Source organism: Dermacentor andersoni, chromosome 3 (assembly GCF_023375885.2).
Source record: "Dermacentor andersoni chromosome 3, qqDerAnde1_hic_scaffold, whole genome shotgun sequence".
NCBI classification, from domain to species: Eukaryota; Metazoa; Arthropoda; class Arachnida; order Ixodida; family Ixodidae; genus Dermacentor; species Dermacentor andersoni.
Window position 1 is genome coordinate 222042917 of NC_092816.1, and position 22299 is coordinate 222065215.

The 22299-nt window shown below is 45.7% G+C and overlaps 1 long non-coding RNA gene across 1 annotated transcript; it reads right to left on the reverse strand.

The window, feature by feature from the left end:
- Positions 1 to 19088: 19088 nt before the first annotated feature.
- LOC140216660 (uncharacterized) lies at positions 19089 to 21366 on the reverse strand. The gene is made up of 2 exons (XR_011893236.1): positions 21200 to 21366; positions 19089 to 20810 (listed from the first exon to the last, which is right to left on the reverse strand). It is a non-coding gene; the product is annotated as an uncharacterized lncRNA (long non-coding RNA).
- Between the last annotated feature and the right edge of the window lie 933 nt (positions 21367 to 22299).

The window sequence follows — 22299 nt, forward strand, 5'->3', positions numbered from 1 at the left end:
TTATTCCAAAGAAAACCAAGAAAGCATCTAGAGCTACTCCCTGGATGACGCGAGACATAGTGCACATAAAGAGGAAGGTCAAGCGACTAAGACGACAGGGTATTTCTCGTCACATAGTAGAACCCTACCAAGCAAAATTAAATGAGGCTATCAGTGTTGCTAAACTTCGCCATTGCCAGTTAACCCTTCCTAACTTCATCAGAACTGCTCCTTCCAAGTTTTGGGGTTATCTTAGTAAAAAAAGTAAATCAGTTGACCATATTATGCATGAGGGCAATCCTGTCGTCGCTAAAGAAGATATCGCTGTTCACTTCAATGCTTATTTTAACAGTGTCTTTTCGAACCCGCCCGTTTTCCCTCATGTGAATGGCGTAGCATGCAACGATGATTTTAGTTTTATTTCTTTGTCTGGCGTCTTTTCTATGCTTCTGAATATTAAAACAAAATCATCTCCTGGGCCTGATAACCTACCAAACGTGTTTCTTCACAGGTACGCTGAAATGATATCTCGCTTTCCAGTAATTATCTTTCATGCATCCCTTTAACGACTGGCTTTCTGCTCGTATTGTTCCGATACTGAAAACAGGCGATCCATCACTAGTGGCAAACTACCGTCCCATTTCACTAACCTCATCTTGTTGCAAACTTTTAGAACACATTATTGCTTCTGAAATCAATGAATTTCTCGATGATAGAGCCATTCTATCTCCTATGCAACATGGTTTTCGAAAGGGCCTCTCCACTGTAACCCAATTAACCACTGTAATTCAGTCTCGCTAGCACTATCGACAAATCAGGGCAAACTGACATCATATTCTTGGACTTCAGGAAAGCATTTGATCTTGTATCGCACGCAAAGCTAATAGAAAAACTTGAACATCTCCTCATTCCTTCACATCTCGTAAATTGGATTCGCGCTTATCTTTCTAACCGTACGCAATTCGTAGTAGTTGATAATTGTTCTTCCAGCACCCTTCCTGTCAGTTCTGGTGTTCGCCAGGGTAGTGTTCTTGGACCATTATTATTTAACATATATATTAATGACATTGTAGACACTGTTACTCAACCTGTACAAATAAAACTATTTACTGATGACTGTCTCCACTTTAATGAGATCACTTGCCGACAAGATCGAGTTATTCTAAACCCCAACCTTCAAGACATACTAGCTTGGTGTACGCGCTGGGATATGCAGCTTAACATTGATAAAACAGTATTTATGAAGATCACTAGATAATTTAATAAATTGTCGTTTACCTATAGCCTAGCATCCAAACCTCTTACGGAGGTGAATGAATTTAAGTACCTCGGCGTTGCAACAGCCAGTAACCTTAGTTGGAAGTCGCACATCTCCCATCTTTGCGACTCAGCCTTTAAAAAGCTTTGCTACCTCAGGCACAAATTAAAACACGCTCATTCTGAAACCCGTCTTATCGCCTACACCTCTCTTGTCCGTCCTAAACTCGAGTATGCAGCTATTGTATGGGATCCCTATACTAAAGCTAACTTCGATGCGCTAGAAATGATACAACGTAAAGCAGTAAGGTTCATATTCTCTAAATATCGCTCAAGTGATTCCCCAAGTCAGTTAATGGCTGAACACAATATTCAGTCTATGCAACTAAGAAGAAAAATTCACCGGCTTAAATTTCTGTTCTTACTGAGTAACAATAAACTATCTCTTTCTCCCGAACCTTACTGCCCGCTGAACAAGAGGTCGCCACGCTGCCTCATTAGCGCCTTATAATTGTAGCACCAATATCTTTGTCTTCCTTTTTCCCTCGAACAGTAACAGAATGGAACAGCCTACCTTATAACAAACTTCTCAGCACTGACTCAATAGGGTCTGTTACTATCTAATATTACTGCTTGTTGTTACGAAATTTCGTTTCAATTTGTATCGTTGTGCAATATTTATTGACTAACGCATTGTAGTAATTTTGAATGATGCATTCCTCTTTTTTTTTCTATTACATTTTGAGTGCTCTGAAATTGTGCTTGGGAAACAGTGCTTCTATTTGTATCTGTCACTCTCTATGCATTATTTAGGTGCTTTACTCATTATGCATTTGTACTTTCTATTACATTTTTTCCAAAGCTTTTTTTTTACTCCTTCGTCAATGTATTGTGTTTTTCTTTTTTTGTATGTACCTTTCCCCTCCTGCCAGGGCCTTCTAAGGCCTGCAGTATTCCTAAATAAGTAAATAGGGCCTCATGTATACCTATATATATGCATCGTGTCACGCGTTAGACACAAAGGGACGGACAGAGTTCCACGGGAAGTAGTTCTAGAATCCTTGCGCATTAATATACGCCGGGAGTCTTCATCATCATTTATTTTCCCTTAATAATATTTGTCGGCGTATTGCATAAGGGGGTTACCGAAAATAAGAATAGAAACAAAGATATTGTTACAATTTCCTACAAAACTCAGCCTGTGGATTCGTATGATAACAACAAAAAAAAAAAGGCCAAGAGGCACACTAAACAGAATGCAAAAGTAAATCAGCAGAACAGTCAGAATGAAGACACAGTACTGTCATTATAAGGTTAAGGCTTGAAGATAATGGGGTTATGCTCATTGACAACTCTATCTGCTAAATTGTTAAACTCTGCAATGACGCTAGGCAAAAACGAGTTATTAAAGGAAAATGTTGAACCATGCAAGCGCTGGATGCTGCAAGAGTTAAAAAGGCGACGAGATGTACGGGTTTGTGAGATTAGAAGACTTCCATGCAGTTCAGGGAAGTTATAATAAAGTCGCTGGAAAAGGCCCAGTTTTGCAATTTTCCGACGAAACACCAATGGTTCGAGTCCTACAGATGATTTAATCGCACTGACACTTTCTTGACGGCTGTACCTGGAAGTGATGAATCTAGCGGCACGATGTTGTCTTGATTCTAATATATTAATTAAGTAAGCTTGGTGCGGGCTCCCAATAGCTGAGGCGTATTCAAGTTTACTTCGAATGAAAGTTTCATAAGCTAGTTTTCTTGTGGATGAGGGGCACATGGCAAGGGTACGTCTGACGTAACGAAGTGATTTAGTGGTGTCGGTAGCCAATTTTGTTACATGGTCGAACCAGGTCACTTTCTATTATTAGTGATACCGAGATAACAATATGATTAAACGGTGGATAGGGCTGTCAAGCTTAAAAAGTACGGGTGATCCTTGTTAGAGTGTTTACGGGATACCTGCATAACTGTACATTTGGAGATGTCAAGTTTCATTAAAGAGTTGGAACACCAGGTTTCTAATAAGTGTAAGTCTTTTTGGAGCATTGCTTGGTCGGTTGGGTCTGTAATGCGACGATAGATTACGCAGCCATCTGCAAAAAGTGAGGTGAAGCTGGATGATATGCCGTTGGATGATATGCCATTAGGAAGGTCGTTTATGAAGATGAGAAAGAGAAGGGGACCGAGGACGGACCCCTGTGGTACTCTGGAGATGACGATAGCAATGGTTGAACAATGATTTCCGACAGCTGTGTACTGGAATCGTTTAGTAAGAAAGCAACGGATCCATGACAATGCTAGAGGGTCGAGACCGAGGAATGAAAGTTTGGCCAAAAGCCGCTGATGGGGGGCACAGTCAAATGCTTTGTCAACGTCTAGGTATATGACGTCAGTTTGAAGTGATGAGTCTAAGTTCAGGAGAAGTTCAGTAATAAATTCAAAGAGCTGTGTATCGCATGACAAACAAGGCCGGAAACCGTGCTAATTGTGAAAAAAGGAGTGATCTCCGAGATGACATGCTATTTGCGAATATATTTTTACAGGGAATACTCGTTAGGGAAACGGGGCGATGGTTGGAAGGATCACAATAACTGCCTGTCTTATATACCGGTACCACTTTACAAATCTTCCAGTTGTTTGGAAGTGAACTATCAGTAATGGACTGGGTAAAAATTATTTGTAACGTTAGACAGGAAATTTCTTTCGTACCTTTTAGTATCTTAGCAGTGATGTTATTTGGCCCGGGGGTACTATAAATCTTTAGGTTTTCAGTAAGTTTCATGATGCCTTGAAAATTATTCGTCCTTCATAAGAAGTCCTTCCGTTCAGGCTCATGAGTGAAAACAGAAAAAGAAATGAGTTCATTATGTCTGACCGCTGATAAAGCGGCACGTTTGAACCGTCCAGATAAGTCAAGGAAATGTTATTGGAGCTATTGTTGGAGCTATTGTGAGTGACTCGCGTTCTCATTATTTTCTCCGTGAGCTGCGCTCTAAAACAAGCGCGAGCTGACACGAGCAGACGATAGCACGAAACGAGTGGTCCGGCTGCGGCCGAGTACGCGTCGGGCGGGTTTGCATGACACCATTTTCCTGTGCGCACGTCACTGAAGGGGCTGCTCTCATTGGTCTTCCGCCGTTCACGGGTTTCATCTCCCGCTCCGCGTTCGCTCTTTCGTCTTTAGATGTGCCCGTTCGCTCGATTACGCCGCCGCCGCAGGAGAGCTGCGCTCTAAATATGATAACTCGTTTTAGGTTCTTTGCAGATATGGCATAGAGTGGACAGCGTTAGGCATGACTTCTGTAAGTAAATATTTAGTGGTGGAATACCGCATCGTAATGTTGGGAGGCTGATTCCAATTTACGCGTGGGGCAGCATTGATTGTCCCAAGGGAAAAGCAAATGATTTAAGAGGAAGGTTTAGCTCGGACCCAACTCCGATGCTGCCTATTAAAGTACATGTAAAACGCAGAAACGCTTCTATGAGATAACCACTGGGCCGATTTTAATTAAATTAGTTGCTTTTGAGAGAAAAGGTTTACTTCTAGGGACTGCTAAAGCAGAATTTTGATTTAGGGCCTGAATATCTTAAGAGAAATCTTCAAAAATTCGTAAGATTAAAAAAAAAAAAAGAAAAGAACGAAGTTTACAAATCCGGTAGCTCTATGCCAGGAACAGATATCGCAGGTCTGTAAACTGCATCCATTAGAGCATCCAAACCGGAGAAATTTGATATGTCAATTGACATGTTACGTGAATTAGTTAAATTGTTTACAAGAGTGTTGCAAAAGTTCTGCTCACATATTAGTGGTCAACTTGAGAGCTACGCATAATATATCAATTCTGTCCCCTTTAGACGTACTATCAGGTGCAATTTGCAGAATTGTTATATCGTTTTCATTGATGAGTTACAAAGTTGTAAACTATATATTTTCGTTTTCTGATAATACGCATTTTTGCCAACTTTTGTTAAAGCATTGACATCCTAATTCAAGAATTCACAACCAATGGTTACTAAATTTTAGCCTTTGCTTTTAAATGCAATAAACCTCGTCAATTTGGTGCACTGGTTGCCGAGAAGGTTGCCAATTTTTCCTTTCCAATGTATTTAGATAGCAGGCCCCGAGACTAAAGCTTCCTCCTAAGTCTGTTATTTGAAATGTCAATTTTGCACAGTATGCTAAAATAGAAAGTTTACTAAATCTACCCGCGGTGATATTAGCAGAAGTCGGCAGAAGTTACATGACTGGTATAAGTGTGTCGGCCATTTCATTTAAAAACAAACCACAGTGACCTCGCACCCACATCAAGCGCACCATACGTAAGGTTGAAGGGGTTAATGATTCTAGTAAATTAAAAACTGTACTGTTTGAGGACGAGGTGAGTGCTGTGCACACTGATAATGAATTGGTCGCAGTGAAAGATGTCGAAGAAATTATAGGAAGTTTTCAAACAGCTAAATTAATTGCTAATAATTCTGCCTGAAATATGGGGGTAAAATCAGGAAGCTACATTGAAAGATTCAGCAGAGACACTTAAGACTACTTACGTGTGGCAATGCGAGAGCAGTATACCGTTTGTAGACCTCGAAACGCCATGAACACGCTCACGTGTGCTCAGGGCCGTGGCTTCGGAGACAGTGGCACAAACGGCTTGTTTAGGTCAGGGAGATTCAGAGCTGTGGTCTCAGCAATCGCACTGGTCAGTGTTCTAAATGCGTTACACTGAGATTCACCCTAACTCCATTTTACGCCTTTGCGCACTACTTGATTCAGCGGAACCGTGAGCTCTGCGCAGCGTGGTATGAAAGAACAGTAGAATACGATCATTCCCCGAAAACGCTGCAAGCTCTTGCCGTTGTGCGGGCAAGGGTATTATGCAATGGCGCGAAGCTTTGCGTCATTAGGACAAGACTGACCGTCAGCCACAAAAAAAAAAAAAAAGACAGAGGAAGTCTACTTTTGAGCGCGCTAATTGGACTTTTTGGGGGTTCACGGTAGACCCCGCTCCTTGTGTTTTCTGAAGAACGATGCCAAGTTGTTCTAGGTATTCCTCAAAATTGCACGACAAGATGACATCATCCGTATATGCTATTGCGAATTTATACCGCACTTAATCCAGAATAATATCCATTAGACGTCGGAAAGAACTAGACGAGTTCTTCAAGCCAAATGGCATGCGGACAAATTCGAAGATCTCTTTTAGCAAGTGAATGCTGTCTTGGTGATGTCAGTGGGTTCCATTTCAATTTTCCGAAATTTCCTAGAGCAATCGAGTGTAGTGAACACCCTTGCTCCACCTAGACTTGGTATAATTGACTCAATTGAGGGAAAGGGATAAGCATCCGCAACAGTGCCATTATTTAGGCGTAGATAGTCTACGCATAAGCGAGCAATGCCATCTATTTGAGGCACTAGAACGGTAGGAGAAGCCCAAGGACTCTGTGACTGTCTCACTACACCATCGTCAGTCATCTCCCGCAGGGCAACATCCAGGAGCGCCCACTTGCGCACGCTCAGTGGCCTTGGGTTGCAGCTCCGAGGTTGTGTGTTTCCGGTATCGATGCGGTGACGCAGTACAGCAGTGCAGCCGGGCTCTTCCGTAGCTGCGAACGGCTCAAGCGTGCGCACAAACTAACTGTCGTTTCTGCGCATCCTCAAAAGTGCACTTCTCGAAAGTTTCCAGTATCTTAGGTGGCAAAGCAGAGTTAAAGACGAATGTGGCCGAGTCATGAGCGGTATGCACTGAAAAAAGAAGCCGGAGCAAACCGACACAAATCACTAGTGCACGTAACGCGGAAGCCGCCGTTTGTGAAGTCCAACATGATGTTTTCACAAGCCATAAAGTTCCGGTCCAGTAGCATGGGTATACTGCCAACCCCGGGCAATAAATAAAACGTTATCGACATGTGTTGTTCATGAGAGAGAGTGTGAAATGCACCGAAGCTTGTGCTTTTATTAATGATGCGTTAGCAGCTCTCAAGCGCGTATCACATTGTGCGAGTTGCACTTTACGCGTCTTGCACAAGTGAAAAATGTAATCTACAATGAGAGAGATGCTGCCGAAAGTATTTAGATGTGCGGATATATCCGTGCTTAAAACGTGCACCTTGAAATGTGGTACAGGACAAGAGTTAGCAGAGCTAGTGCATTCTATGCGGCAAACAGAAAGGTCACTTTGCTCACCCTCGGTAATTTCGGCCTTGGGCGGTGTTGGGGAGCCCGTTACCAGCGCGGCCCGTAGCCGTTTCCTTGGGTGGAAACACGCCGAGTCGAGGGCGTCATTGGACACTCATGCTGGTAGTGTCCACGCTGACCACAGCTGTAGCATGAGCCAGCCTGGTATGCATCTTCCCCGTACTTTCTCGGTGCGTGCGGGCTAAAGCGGCACGAGAGGGACCTTTGGTGTTCAGAGGATTTCGTTACCGGTCTCAGGGAGCGGACCGGGGTGGCGGCGGAGGGAAGTCGTCGTGGACATACCTGGTCGTGCAGCGCCTCCGCGAAGAGTTTCCGCTAATGGGGCCAAGAGGATCGAGCTCTCTATCCGGGGCCGCCACGGAAGTTCGTGGTCGGGGACAATACGATGGCACTGTCCCAGTTTTCATCTCGCTCCAGGCACAGGCTGGCTCGAGGGCAACGTCAGCAAGTGGTGGCGGGGCGTAGTGTTGCTCCCAAAAGAGCGTCTCCGTGATTTGTCGGGCGAAGCTGGCAAGTTCCTGAAGGGTGGGAAATTAATGGCCAAAGAGATATGGCCTGAAGAGAGGATGGTAACATCGCAAAACACGTGAGACCTTACTGGACTCGCTGGCGCTGGAATCAGCGCCTCAAAAGAGTTGCTGCATGGCCGGAACATAATCTCGCAGACCCCCACTTGGGTGTTGCGTTCGTGCATCCAGTTCGATGCGGTATTCGTAGTCTACTGGCAGGAACTCGACTCGGAACGCCGCTATGAATTCGTCCCAGGACGGGAACGGAGGCTGCATGCGCAGCCACTGTGCCACGGTACCTCGAATTAAGAGCAATGGTCAGGACTTGTTGGAGCAAGTCAAGCTACGAGACATCCGAAACTGTCCTGTAAAGAGCCCAATCATCCAGAAAATCAGCGACAGGTTTCCCGGCATCGTGGTAGCTAAACGTCGGAACGTCCGACGTCGGCTTCGTCAGTGCCACGGGTTGCGTGCGCTTATGACCCGTGCGCGTGGCCATGTCCGCGAGCCGAGCTATTAAAGTCTGGCACAACGCAGCGATGTGGCTCAAAGGTGGCGAGGCCATCGCGTCTCATCACTCACCAATTTCCCCGGCTGCGGCCAAAGTTGAGACTCTACGTTGTTATTCATCGTCTCCCGAGACTGCCTTACGTGCCGAGGAGCGCGTCTCCATGGAAAAGCAGACAAAGCAAACCAGGCAAACAAGACGCGAAAGATATGTGCTCACAAACAACGCCGCACCAGAAGCGGTAATCCAACCACGAAAGACACCACAACCGCTACCGTGAAAATGCTGAAATACCCCAGCTAACAAACGAGAAACCCTTATGTCTATCTTCTGAGAACCACAAGCTGGCCCCCGCTGCGCGCCAAAGGTGGCCTAAGGGCTGTGACTTCGGAATCAGTAGCCAGCTGAGGCTCGTAGAGACGACACAGGGTGCCGTTCAAGAGACAACCTTTACTGCCCGAAGACCAACAGGACCTGGTTGCCGCTGCTCGTCCTCTGGTTGCGCGTGGCAAGGGCGCGTGAGCCAGGCGCAGATGGTGACCATGCAGCGCAGCTATGCAGCCGTCATCCCCACGTCGTCGCGCCACCTCCTCGCCGGCGTCGCCGCGTGCCCAACGACGCACGCACTAGGCCACACCTTTAATCAACGGCGACGTGATGTGTGCAATGGCACACCTTCAGTCAGCCAGGAGCCTCCGTGGCATCGGAGAAGCAAGCTCGTCTCCGGAGGCCCGGGTCTGATTCCCACTTAGAAAGAAATTTACCAAACCTTATTTCCATGACTTTGTTTACAGGAACCTCGGCGTCTATCCGAGCACTCTGCCACTGCTTGCGGCGCCGACCATCTTTGGTACCATCTTTCGGTCATGCCGACGAGTTTACGCGTAATGGGGCGTATAATCCTTCGCATTAAAAGACAAGTATAGCGCCTGAGAAAAAAGTGCCAAAACCAGCTTTCTCTTCCCACATCGGTGTATCCATTGCTATTACATGATTGATGTTCTATTGCGCTAAATGATCTTATGATCTCTCAATTGTGCTAAGTGATCTTCAGTTGCGCTAAATGGCCGCTTAGTTGTCTAGTGGGCAGGAGCTTAGCATTGAAAGGAAATTTGTTATCAAATTCAATCCTAATAGTATTTACGGGCTTGTTTTGGAGACTGGTCTCGGGTATACAAGCATTTAATCGTTCTCTTTGTGCTTGCATAAAAGAATCCTCGGATTGTATAGACGAAACTATGTTTCGTCAAAGAACGCATATTTTTTCCTGAATTACATACTGCGATTGTCTCAATGACGATTTGTAAATGTTTTAAGTAGGTTTTTAGTGTGAGAATGCGGAATCTGCAAACAAGCGTGGACAGCCGTGCTTCGTGATAAAATACATTAGTGCCCAGGAAGCCCGCAGCTAGCTAGTAGACGTCTACCTTCGAGCTTGATCTAGCTAAGGCCACAGCTAGTAGCCTCCTTTTGTAAACTGTGCTCTAGCCCTAGACCTCTACAAGCCAGCTGGGAGCTCAGATAATGCTCCCTTCAGTTTCGGCTAGTAACCATCTTGAAAAGCACTGCTGTAGCTGCGGTGTAGACATTCAGTTTCAGCTTCGAATGTGCTATAGTTAGCTCTATTTACCATGTTTACAATCCTGGCAGGTTGAATTCTTAGTTTACATGTCCTTAAAAAAGCACAAGCAAGGTAACAACCACAGTAAAATGTTCATTTAGACTGTAGTTGGTGTATTTCTCGTGCCAAGTTAATTCCGAACCAGACGAGCTCTTGTCAAGCGCTTGATCTCATGCCAACGTGATATTGCACAAATACCAAAATGATAATCATTGAAAGAATACAGTGCAACAAAATATTTTTGTCAATACATAGCACCAATACCGAAATATTTATCCCAACGTTCACAAGGAAATTTATTTGTAGATATATTGTTCTCTCACACATTCCTTTCCAACTGCAAGACATTTTTTGCCTAAGCTCGTGCAAGTATAAGCATTTCTAGTGATCAAATGGCATCAACACACACCAACTTTAATGTTCGCCGTAGTTGGTAACGAAACATTATTGGAGGTCTTCATACAACGTCTGACGTCTGCCACTACCCCTGTATGGCAGAAAAAGCAATGTTTTATTCTGCCACATTATTCTTAATAATTCAAGATACAGCTTAAGCAAGCGTTACAATTCAGTTTAAACACGCACTGAGTACACAGTGCAGTCCTCTCGTTTTGTTCAGGCACCCTCCATATTCAAGCTACATGGCTTGTAAATTGTTCCACATTTTCAGTCAGAAATGACCGTTGCGTTGCGACTCTAGTGGATCGGTGTTGGCATACTAAATTATTGTCACGTGGTAGTGACGGTCAAAAACACGGCAGCAAAACAAAATGGCGAAACTAAATCTTTATTGGGCAAACCTGTGCGCAGAAGAACAAGCTACACTCAAAGTGCAGTGACACCGGCGAGCACATTCGGCGATCGTCGAAAATCTGATCTGCCGGTCAAGCGCGTCAGCTTTTATAGATGAGTCATCCAAGGTTCCAGAGTAATCGCTGGTGCCCGCGTGTGTTCCAGGAAGTTCTACATAATTGATAAGTGGGCATGGCAGCATCAGACACGGCAACGTGCTGAGCAACCCTTTTTGCTTTGCGCTGCAGGTCTTTCTCGGAGCTCTGCTGGCACCGCATGATTTTCATCAAAGGACATGTGGCGCCCATTTTCAAGAATTTGATGCTGTATCAGTGACATTGCTCTACGACGGTGTCATCTCAGGACCGGATCATCTCTGGCTATCAGCGACTATACCTTTGACGACATCGGCGACGTCATGTCACGTGGCACTTCCAACGACTATAAGAATACCACCGGAGCCGTTCGCCAGTGGGCATGGCAGCAACAGACACGGCAACATGCTGAGCATTCCTTTTTGCTTTGCGCTGCAGGTTAGTAAATTTAAATGTGAACATTGTTACCGAAGTGACGACCGTGTTTTAGTGCTGCTGCCCTGCCCACTGGGTGTTCAGAACTTTCTGTCTTCTGTTTTTTCATTATTGAAAGATCTGTTGTCTTGCGGCTATACTGAATCAAATCCTGGTCCGACAGAAAGAGAGATGCTAGTGGAAATATTATCTGGCCATACCAAAATGAATTCAACAATGGAATGCCTGCAGGTATCCCAGAACAAGATACAAGACAAACTTTCTTCTTTAACTGAACGGATTGACGGTATTGAGAGGCAGTTATCCAGCCTGAAAGTCTTAGCCACGAAGGTACAAGATATGGAAGCCGCAATATCAGAACTTCATGGGCAGCTTACTTCAGTTAGGAACCAGATGGACGACTTGGAAAACAGAGGCAGAAGAAATAACCTGATCATTTATGGTATATATCACTCTTAAAATTTTCACACCCTTATGGGTGTAATGCGGGTGTATTTATCTTTTCACCCTTGCAACACCCTTTTTTAACAGAAAAGGGTGTTTAATAATAGAACGCCCTTGGAACACCCCAGTCTTTCTAATTCACACCCTAATTTTACGGGAGTAAGCGAACAAGCTTATAGTATATGATAAATGAACATTGGCAGTTTACGCTTTGATATTGGCTATGCATGAAACGCGTGCTCCCTGCGCTTGAATTGTAGTGGTATGATTAGATCGGGGCATCTAGGCAGCAGAGCACTGACTCCGAACAGCAGTCAAAATTGAAGTTTCTCACGAATGTCGATTTCGAACGGACGACACTAACGCGCCGACTTTGCATAGTCAGATATCTGCAAAAGCCTTCGTATGATCAATGGCAAAATCTTTACGATGCTATCACTGAATACTTAAAGGTGTGGAAGCAGTTAGGCTGGGAATGGTTAGGAGTGAGGGCTAACGGTAAATATCAATCCGATCAAGGCAGCAAGCTGGGCTAGTTGGTGGGTCATCCATTATTAAAAAGCTAGCGCAAAATAACAGGGACACAGACAGAGAAGACGTCCTGCTGTCTTCTCTGTCTGTGTCCCTGTTATTTTGCGCTAGTTTTTTAATAATGATAACGGTAAATAGCTCACCAATTTACGGTTTGTAGATGACATCGGCATACTCAGCAACACTGCAAACTATTTGCATCAAACGTTTGAGGACCTTAGCGAAGAAAGTGTAAGATCCTGATTGAGAAGAGAAAAGTAATGTTCCATAGCCTGGCGAGAGAACGAAATGTCATAATCGGCAATCAGCCTCTAGAACCTGCGTAAAAACACGTTTATTGAGGTTAATTACTCGCAGGGGCATCTGATCAAGGAAATTAACAAAAATAAAAAAAAATAGTTGGAGAGGCTACGGCAGGCATTACTAAATAATGACCATGGAGCTTACTGCTAATCATTGCTTTCTACCGTTACTAACATATGGGGCGGAAACTTGAAGGTTACCAAAGAAGCTTGGGAAGACGTTGAGGACCACGCAACGATAGACGCAATGAAAAATGTTAGGCGTGACGATAATAGACGGGAAGACAGCGATGTGGATTAGAGAGTGAACGGGGATAGCTGATATTCTAGTTTACATTAGCAGGAAGAAGTCCTGCTGGGCAGACCATGCAATGCGTAAGGGAGAGAACCGCTGGTCTATTGGAGTTGAAGAATGGGTGCTAAGGGATGGGAAGCACAGTCGAGGACGGCAGAGAATAAGGTGGGCGTGATGAAATTAGAAAATTTAGAGACACGTGGAACCAGTTGGCACAAAACAGGGGTATCGGAGATCGCTGGAGCTTTCGTCCTGCGATGGACATCAAAATAGGTTGATGATGATGATGTCACGCCATCTACGTCAGCTTCGGGGCATGTCATTCATGTTATGTCACGCATGTGTGTCATGAACGATTCTGATAGGTCGATTGCGTCGATTGCGGGGGGGGGGGGGGGATTAGCCAAGGGGGGCACGCCGGGCACTTTTAACGCTTACTAACAGTAAAATTTTTGCCACTATGGCACTGGCCCAGCTCCTTCCCCCTCCACTGTCAATTGGGACCTCCTCCAACACCTCCTAGACTAGAAGGCCGGAGTGCTCGGCGAGTGACGTCACGGGCAAGAGGCCATCGGCACGCTCGGGGATACGGGTTCAGTTAAGGGATCGCGGCTTGGTTCACCTAGCAGCCGTATGCTTTTATTGACCACTCCACACGTTTTCTTCAGTCGAAACTGCGGAATGAGCAGCAGGCACCTTACAAAGCATTTATTTAGAGGCACAGATACAAAACAGCTTTGTAAAGCTTGTGCATGCATTGATGCCAGAAGCTTTTATAGCATCGCGCTTTTTCGTCTTTGTAATGTACGTTTTTTGTGAATTATTATTATTATTATTTATTATACTCCATACTTCATACCTATTACTTCAAGTAAATTGAATCCATAAAAACCTCTCCTTCCGTATTTTGTACTTGTGGTTTTTACGGCACGGCAATGAGGAATGTAATGCACTCGATTAGCTTCACAATTGCGTATGAACAATCTTATTGGGGACACATGTATTTATTACAATCTAGATTATGGTCAAACGAATAATTTTGCTTTCGACGCACTAATTACCGCAGCCCACTAATTTACAACAACTCAAATGAGTTTAGAAATGGGATATAAAACATTTGTGCAGCTATTTACACGAAAACAGCTGCCTTATTGCGCAGAGTTTCAGCTTTTCTCTTCCTTGCCTTAGCATTGGCATCCAATATTTTGTCATTCATCTTGCAGCAGTAGTTCTTCAATAAAATATTCGCGCTACACCACAAAAGGTGCCTTAACACAAATTCAGATTTATGTCTATCCTCGCAGGCGTCGAACTCTGAGGAATCATCACTTTCTGTATATGCACTTTCTGTAATTGAGCAATTAACCTTTCCGTATTTTTCAAAAGTAACTATTTAAAGAAGTTCTGAACATCTTACCCTGGAGTGCGCTAATACAATGAAGTCTGCACGTGGTAGCGCCCTAATCCAGGCACTCTGGGCTTCTTCATCTTGCGGAAACTTGAAGACATTATTTTTCTGCCTTGATTTGTACACGTAATTGCTCCGGCAATTGGGCACGCAGCACTTAATAGGCATATCTTGGCATGGCACTCCACATTCCAGGGCAATGAAGACTCGCGGTACACACAATCGCAAGTACAGCACAAGTGTTGAGACTACATGCACTGGTCTCATCTACAAAAAAAAATGTGCGTTCGGAAGCATGCAATAGCATGGCCGAGCATGCCGGGACTTGTTTAACCCCGAAGCTATTCAAGGAGCGACAGGGCTCCTGGAACTAATCAAATTGTTGTCGCCGCTTTCGTCCCCTCGGTCTTCTCCGAATAACCGGGCTTAACCATTGTATATATCCGCGCTTCATTTTCAAAACTGGTGCGCCGCTCATAGCTTCGTAGCACGCTGCACGGAACTTCTATGTTGGCCTCTTGTGCGTGACGTCGCTCAAGGGGAGAGGATCAGCCAGAAGGCCTTAAGTTCTCTAGAGGGTGTTGCCTCCTCCCTCTCACACTAAAAATGTTCTGGCTACGCCACTGTGGGGAGCGAGTGTAATGTTGCTCTAGAACCCTGCCCCTAACTTGTCAACGGAAGCGGGGGAAGGGAGCTGCCGCCGGGCCGCAAACCTTAGGCAGCCCAATTACCGGCTGCATTTCCTTTTGGACGTGAATACTCCTCTAATGCCATTACACAGTAGGATTCGTGGTGGTTGGAGGGCATGTGAAAAAAAAAAAAACTACATACAGCTATCAACAAGTCATCGCTTGAGCAGGTCTTTGGGAGCTGGGCAAGAATCTCTTAAAAAGAAAAGCTTAGCACCCCTCTTACATGCATTGTCAGCTCTGGATCACCACCGACTGCACATTTCCGATAAAAAAAGATCACACAGAAACTCCTCTGGGAGTCGTCTAAGTATGCGTAAGCATTGTGACACTTGCTCCTCTGCACGCAGTCCGATGTTGTCATCAATGTTATGACACTTGATCCGACGAGTATAAGCGACAGCGCTGCGGCGCCACGAGTTGCTGTGGTCGGTGGCGCAAAGTGAATGAAGCATGGGGTGCGATTTTGTAGGAATTCTATTACTTTCTTTATGCCTTTTGCCGCCATCACCGCGCAGCCATTGGTCGAAAATGACCGGGCCGCGCCCATTTTGTCTGTCAATCACGCGACGTCAGGAACCCGCAAAAACTGTAATCGTCATAGTGACGTTGACGCACTCATTATGTGGAGCATAAGGCACGGATTTTTGGCACGGTCAGAGGCAGGGTCGTTTCCGAAGGCATAAAAAAAATGACCGCCCCTCTGATCGCTATGGCCGTAGCTCTTCACCGTCGCCGACGTGAACACGGAGAGCCAGACGACGCGTTTGACATGCCGGATGATCATTTTCGACGGCGTTTTCGCCTCTCGAAGGGAACGGTGCGGTTGTTGTGCGAGGAACTGGCGGGGGAACTAGAAGCTGAGCGAGCGACGGGACTGTCGGTGGAGCGGAAAGTGTTGTGTGCGCTGCGCTTCTTTGCTACCGGGAGCTTCCAAGCGTCCGTTGGGAGCGAGGAGACGATCCGTGTGTCGCAGTCGACGGTGAGTGAGCGAGCGCGCGCGACGTGTGGCAGAGGCTGTCGTGAACGCAGGGGCCCGCAACAAGTGGGTCCATTCTCCAAAGACAGCCGAGGAAAAGGCAGCCGTGAAGGAAGGTTTAATTCGGCGCGGCGCTATCCCCGGCGTCATCGCATGCGTAGACGGCAGCCTCATAGCCATTATCGCACCCAAGGGTGAGCGCAAGGCTGTGTTCATGTGCCGCAAGGGATACTACGCCCTCAACTGCGTGTTCGTAAGTAAAACTCACGTTTTCTGCGATCCTTTTTGAAAGTTACGTTGCTCTCGTCAACGGGCACTTTCTCTGGTTTACGTTTTACCTCAGATCTGCGACGCGGACATGAAAATCTTGGCCTTGGACTCTCTGCGACCGGGGTCGGACCACGACGCTTTCGTCTGGCGGACGACATGGTTGCGCCGGCGGTTCCAAGAGGGGCACATCGTGAATTCCGGGGAATACCTCCTCGGCGAGAAAAAAACATTTTTTTTTGACGCAGTCACGCTTCAGTAGCGCAGAACGCCGTGTCCGCTCCAACCCAAACTTTTAACCAAACCACAAGAACATAAGTCCGGAGTAAAAAAAATGAAAATGAAGACATTGACTGCCACCATTGGCAATGTTCGAAGTGTTAAGTTACAAGCACATTATGGGGGGGGGGGGGGGGTGCGAGGAGCTGACGAAAGCAACAAGTGTTAGTGCTGACTGCACCCAGTGCCTGCCAGAAGCAGAAGAAATGAACACACATTAGTGCTACTGCTACTACTGTTATTGATAGCACCAACAAGTGTTGATTTCTTGTTTGTGGCAGGCGCCGAATAGTGCACTTGTAAATTGTTTAAGAGTTTGTGTCGGGTATGGACCTGCTCAACTCATGCTTTTACTTGGGACTTGCAACCCTGAAGTCTACCTTTGTTGAATGATGCTGTAGCTTTCCTCAGTTGACAACTTGCCTCTCGTCAGCGGAGTACTCAATGCACTATTTCCATCTTTGTGCAGGTGACAGTGGCTACCCCTTGGAGCCGTGGCTCCTGACCCCGGTTCCTGGCCATCCTACAGTGCACACAGCCGAGGGGCAGTACAACACAGCACATGCCGCCATGCGTTCCGTAGTAGAGAGGTGCAATGGGCTCTTAAAGAGCCGTTTCCGCTGTCTTCAGCGATATCGCACCCTCCTCTACGAGCCGGAACGAGCAGCCAACATTGTCGCGGCATGTGCTGTGTTGCACAACCTTCGCCTTTCTGAAGGCGACATAGAATCAGGTGATGACAGCGATGACGACAGCAGCAGCGGCAGTAGTAGTGAGCTTGACAATAACGGCGACCCCATGCCACACAGTCTGCCCCGAAACACGGGGTCTAGAATGCACTACTTGAGAAGGCGGACTGTTCGCGACAATGTGATTGGCATGTATGGCACAACCCGTGCGCAGCACATGCGTTATCTGAGGAGTGTGCGGCAGAGGCTGCGACGTCAACAGCAGCGTCAGCATCGCTAGGTGCATGCACAGTTTTAAATAATTGCATTGTGCATTTCATGCTGTGAAATTGCAGATACATTTCCCATGCTAAGTTGTAGTTGATGTCTGCGTAATGCAAAGCATTCATGATTTGTTGAGAAATGTAATAGTTGTAAAAAAATTTAATTATGAGGTTTTACGTGCCAAAACCACTTTCTGATTATGAGGCACGCCGTAGTGGAGGGCTCCGGAAATTTCGACCACCTGGGGTTCTTTGACGTGCACCTAAATCTAAGTACACGGGTGTTTTCGCATTTTGCCCCTATCGAAATGCGGCCGCCGTAGCCGGGATTCAATCCCGCGACCTCGTGCTCAGCAGCCTAACACCATAGCCACTGAGTAACCACGGCGGGTACATAAAAGTTGTGTATGAAGGGTTATGTAAAGCCTGCATTTATAGTAAGTGAAACAGTATCTTTAGTGGTGACATATGAGATCCGGATCATGAGACTGGAATAATCAGAAGAGTAAGAATGGGCTGGGGTGCGTTTGGCAGGCATTCTCAGATCATGAACAGCAGGTTGCCATTATCACTCAAGAGAAAAGTTTATAACAGCTGTGTCTTACCGGTACTCACGTACGGGGCAGAAACCTGGAGGCTTACGAAAAGGGTTCTACTTAAATTGAGGACGACGCAACGAGCTATGGAAAGAAGAATGATAGGTGTAACGTTAAGGGATAAGAAAAGACCAGATTGGGTGAGGGAACAAACGCGAGTTAAGGATATCTTAGTTGAAATCAAGAAAAAGAAATGGGCATGGGCAGGACACGTAATGAGGAGAGAAGAAACCCGATGGTCATTAAGAGTTACGGAATGGATTCAAAGGGAAGGGAAGCGTAACAGAGGGCGGCAGACAGGTGGGCTGAAGAGTTTAAGAAGTTTGCAGGGACAACATGGCCACAACTAGTACATGACCGGGGAGACCAGTATGGGAGAGGTATGGGAGAGGCCTTTGCCCTGCAGTGGGCATAACCAGGCTGATGATGATGATGATGATGATGATGATGAGATCTAAAGCAAGCTAAAAATTAGTGCATTTTCAAAGTGTCTGCAACAATTTGCTTGTTGCTGCTGTCGTCATCTAGATGCATGTAGCCTGCAGAATGTTTATTCTTACTCGTATCCCCTTACGCATTGATGGACAAAAGCGCCTGTCTGCTCCCTTTCTACTAGCACAGAGAAGCTCACGAAAGCCAAGATGTACAGTGCACGTCACACCTTCCGCTCCATGGAACGTGCTGTTGCACGCGCAGCTTGTATGTCCTCCACCATTTTGTCTCGCAACAACGGCAAAGTTCCCTTCGAGTGACGAAAATGCCGTCCAACTGGTCATCCGACATGTCAAACGCTGTGGCTCCCGCGAAGTGTGTGCACGCACGAGCAGTTGATAGATTTCAACAAAGTGACCTCACTTGTATATAGCAGAACTCAGCAATGTTATACAGTAATATTTGTACAGTGCAAGCTAGCGCTAGAAATGTGGTTGCGATGTGTAAATAAAAGCACTAGAGGAAAACTGCACCTTTCTGTATTTCAGCCTTCAACATACACTTGTTTATGTACACATCACATGCGACAGTCTCTACATTGAAGAAGTGTGAGAATCATGAGTACTCAGTAGTAGAGACATTATGCAACATATCACATACACGTTGGAATAAATATTGGATCACATTGTTCTTGCATCATAATATATCACAGGTAACGGCATGCATCGTTTAAGAAAACTGTTGTACGCTGCACAAGTACACAGTAATAACAACTGGCTTAAACTGCACCATAAACAGAAATGAGCAGCTGCTTAAATTACACGCTAACCGAATATTTATCACAGCGAAATGTATACGTACATCACTACATGTGAAAGGAACATGCTGTTGTGGCGCTCTGAAACTGAAAGAGCCATAACATTATACTTTGATATTCAGTAAGACAAACTGCATAAATATTGCACACAAATTGCACCATAAGGGCTAAACATACAATGTATCACAACCTGAAAGATCACTGAATGACAACAAAATGTTTGATAATGAGATAGATGTGCAAGAAAAGAGACATTCCAGCTCAGTACGTAGTGACACAAACAAATATGCATATGCAACAAACAAAAAACACCGGGAAATATTTGAAGCGTTTTGTATCTACAATGAAAACGATTACTGTGTCAGTGCTCCTTCTGTTGCACTCGGGACAAAAGAAATTGATTATCTCAGGGCAAACGGGTGTGTCGAATCAGCAAGGTAGGGCGGGAGATGAACAAGATTGTACTGAGTGATGTAAAAAAGAGAGGGAAAAGTTTTTCCTTTTTATTTTTGTTTTGACACCGCTGATGACCTTTGCCTAGACCAAGGAAATATTTTTGAGTGGTCCTGCGCACTAGTAGTCCCCCACCCCCTCCCCCTGTCTACATAAAGCCCTGTTTTCCATGAATAAAATTCAGTTGAAGTCCGGCGTTCGTGTTGTCTTTCTCTCCTCGTCCGTGTCCAAATGTGCGCTGGAACTATGTTTCATAATGCTAAACAAAAAATAAACATTACAAATGAAAAGAAGGAGCATAGGCAAGGAATTTTCATAACTTTTCTTTTTGATTTTTTGCTGTGTATACTGATAGGTTGCTTTCGACATTATATTAAGGCCTGAAACGTTCACCATTCGATGACAAGGATTAAATTGTAGAACACTTGCAGTGTGGCGTCGTGCTTAAATTGACATGACAATAACTAGGCACCTCAAAATTGCAGTGCCACAGTCGGAATGCCCGCACACGCCAGGCCTACTGGCACTTTTGCAGGTGAGCCTGATGGTGTGCACGCTCTTATTGGTAAAGTAAACCTTGAAGAAAAAATTCATGCTGCCATGGCTATGCTACTTATGGTTGCATTAAAGGGTGACTTCAGCAATTAGTTATTTGCAAACTAGCAATATTCGCCCTTCATATCATTAATACATCAGCAAATTTTAAGATAAGTTACAAATTCCTTGCCTACGATACCTTTGCTTCCTTTAATTATGTGGTGCCTGAGAGGGGGGAGGGGCTTGGCTGCCACCATGCCCCAGTGCAGCCAGCAGCAGCTGAAGCAGGCGCTCGTTGGTCTCGCACGACCGACGCGCCACTTCGAGGCGCTGCAACTGCACTTCCTGCATTCCCGCCACCTCCTCCCCAAGGTGCCGCAGGCTCTCGATGTGGGCCTCCTGGTGCTGCCGCAGGCTCTGCATGTGGGCCTCGTGGTGCTGTTAGCACAGATGTGTAATTAGTTTAATTACAGAAGCTCAGTAACAACGCCTTCATGTGTTGCATTCATCCGCATTTGTAGGCTATTGTCTTGTCATTGTATATTCAAACACTGGAAATATCTTTCTGGCCCATCAAACTTGGGCCGTCGCATTTCATTAAGATGTGTTACATTGCTATACCTGCTTCCTTGAACTTAACGCCACTTTTTTTTGCCATATAATTGAGTAGGTATTTACACGTAATATCACGCGAATGTGTACAAGATATCACCACAGGACTACACGTATACGTTATGCTTGTTCACTGATTAATATAATTTTTAGAGAGGTCATATGCTCATCAATTTCACACGCAGAAAAATATACATCTGTGGCCTTACACATACCTGCCAGTTTTGCTCCAGCAGTTGTTGGCGGAAGCGGGCATCCTCTTGAGCTCTGACTTCCGCCAACTGGCACTGGCGAACGTATTCGGCAGTAGCCGTCACCACAGCACCATCGAGTTCCTGCTGCCTGGGCTGTCTACGGGGTGCCCCTGGCTCTCGAGGGGTAGGCTGCGGCACCTGCAGGGTTGGCTGCGGCACCTGCAGGGTTGGCTGCGGCACCTGCGGGGTTGGCTGCGGCACCTGGGTGGTAGGCTGAGGTACCGGGGGGGGGGGGGGGGTAGGCCGCAGCACCTGGGGGGTAGCCGGTGGCTCTTCATGCAAGGCAAAAGAAAAGACTGCTCATTCACTGTCATCTGACCTACACAGATTGATTGTCCTAACCAGTCACTTTGAGATGTCATTATAGCTGCATAGCTACAATAATGATACACAAAACAGGTAGTTAGAGCAAAGGATGCCACAGAAAGTTGCTGGTAGCAGTAACCTATAAGAAGCACAAGGAATCTCTGTTAAAACATCATGCCATATGTAGTCTTGCATTTCTCCTCCATGAATAAGAGCTGGATGCTGGACACAAAGGCAATAACAGCACAGTAACGTACTTTACTTCATAGCAAGATCATACAGCAACTGCAAACAACAATGCTAATACAAAAGCTAGGTCACTGCCTTACGTGTAAGCCCACTTGGCCCAGTAACAGCTGCAGGGCCCGACACCCCGAAGGCAGTTGTCGCTGGTGGATGTCTGCAGGAACTGCTGGACCCTGCAGCTTCCTCTGAACTTGTGTCCTGCAGTCAGAGTAGTGTTCAGACATTGCGAGCAGTGTGTGCTATGCGCATCATGTACACAAGTTGCGGCTCAGAGTACATAACCTATATTGTCACTTGCAAAAAAAGGGGGCTTAAAACATTTTGCAATATTGTGTTACAATGTAATGCTGAAAATTTGTGAGGCCACAGCAGGTCTCACAAACAACACTTTTGTAAATCCAATGTAGGCACCTCGTTATCGGCGAAGAACTTAGGGGGTGAAACAAGGACCCCTCCTGTCCTCATAAGGACGTCGAGGACGCGGCCGTCGACGCCACCCACTTTGCCAC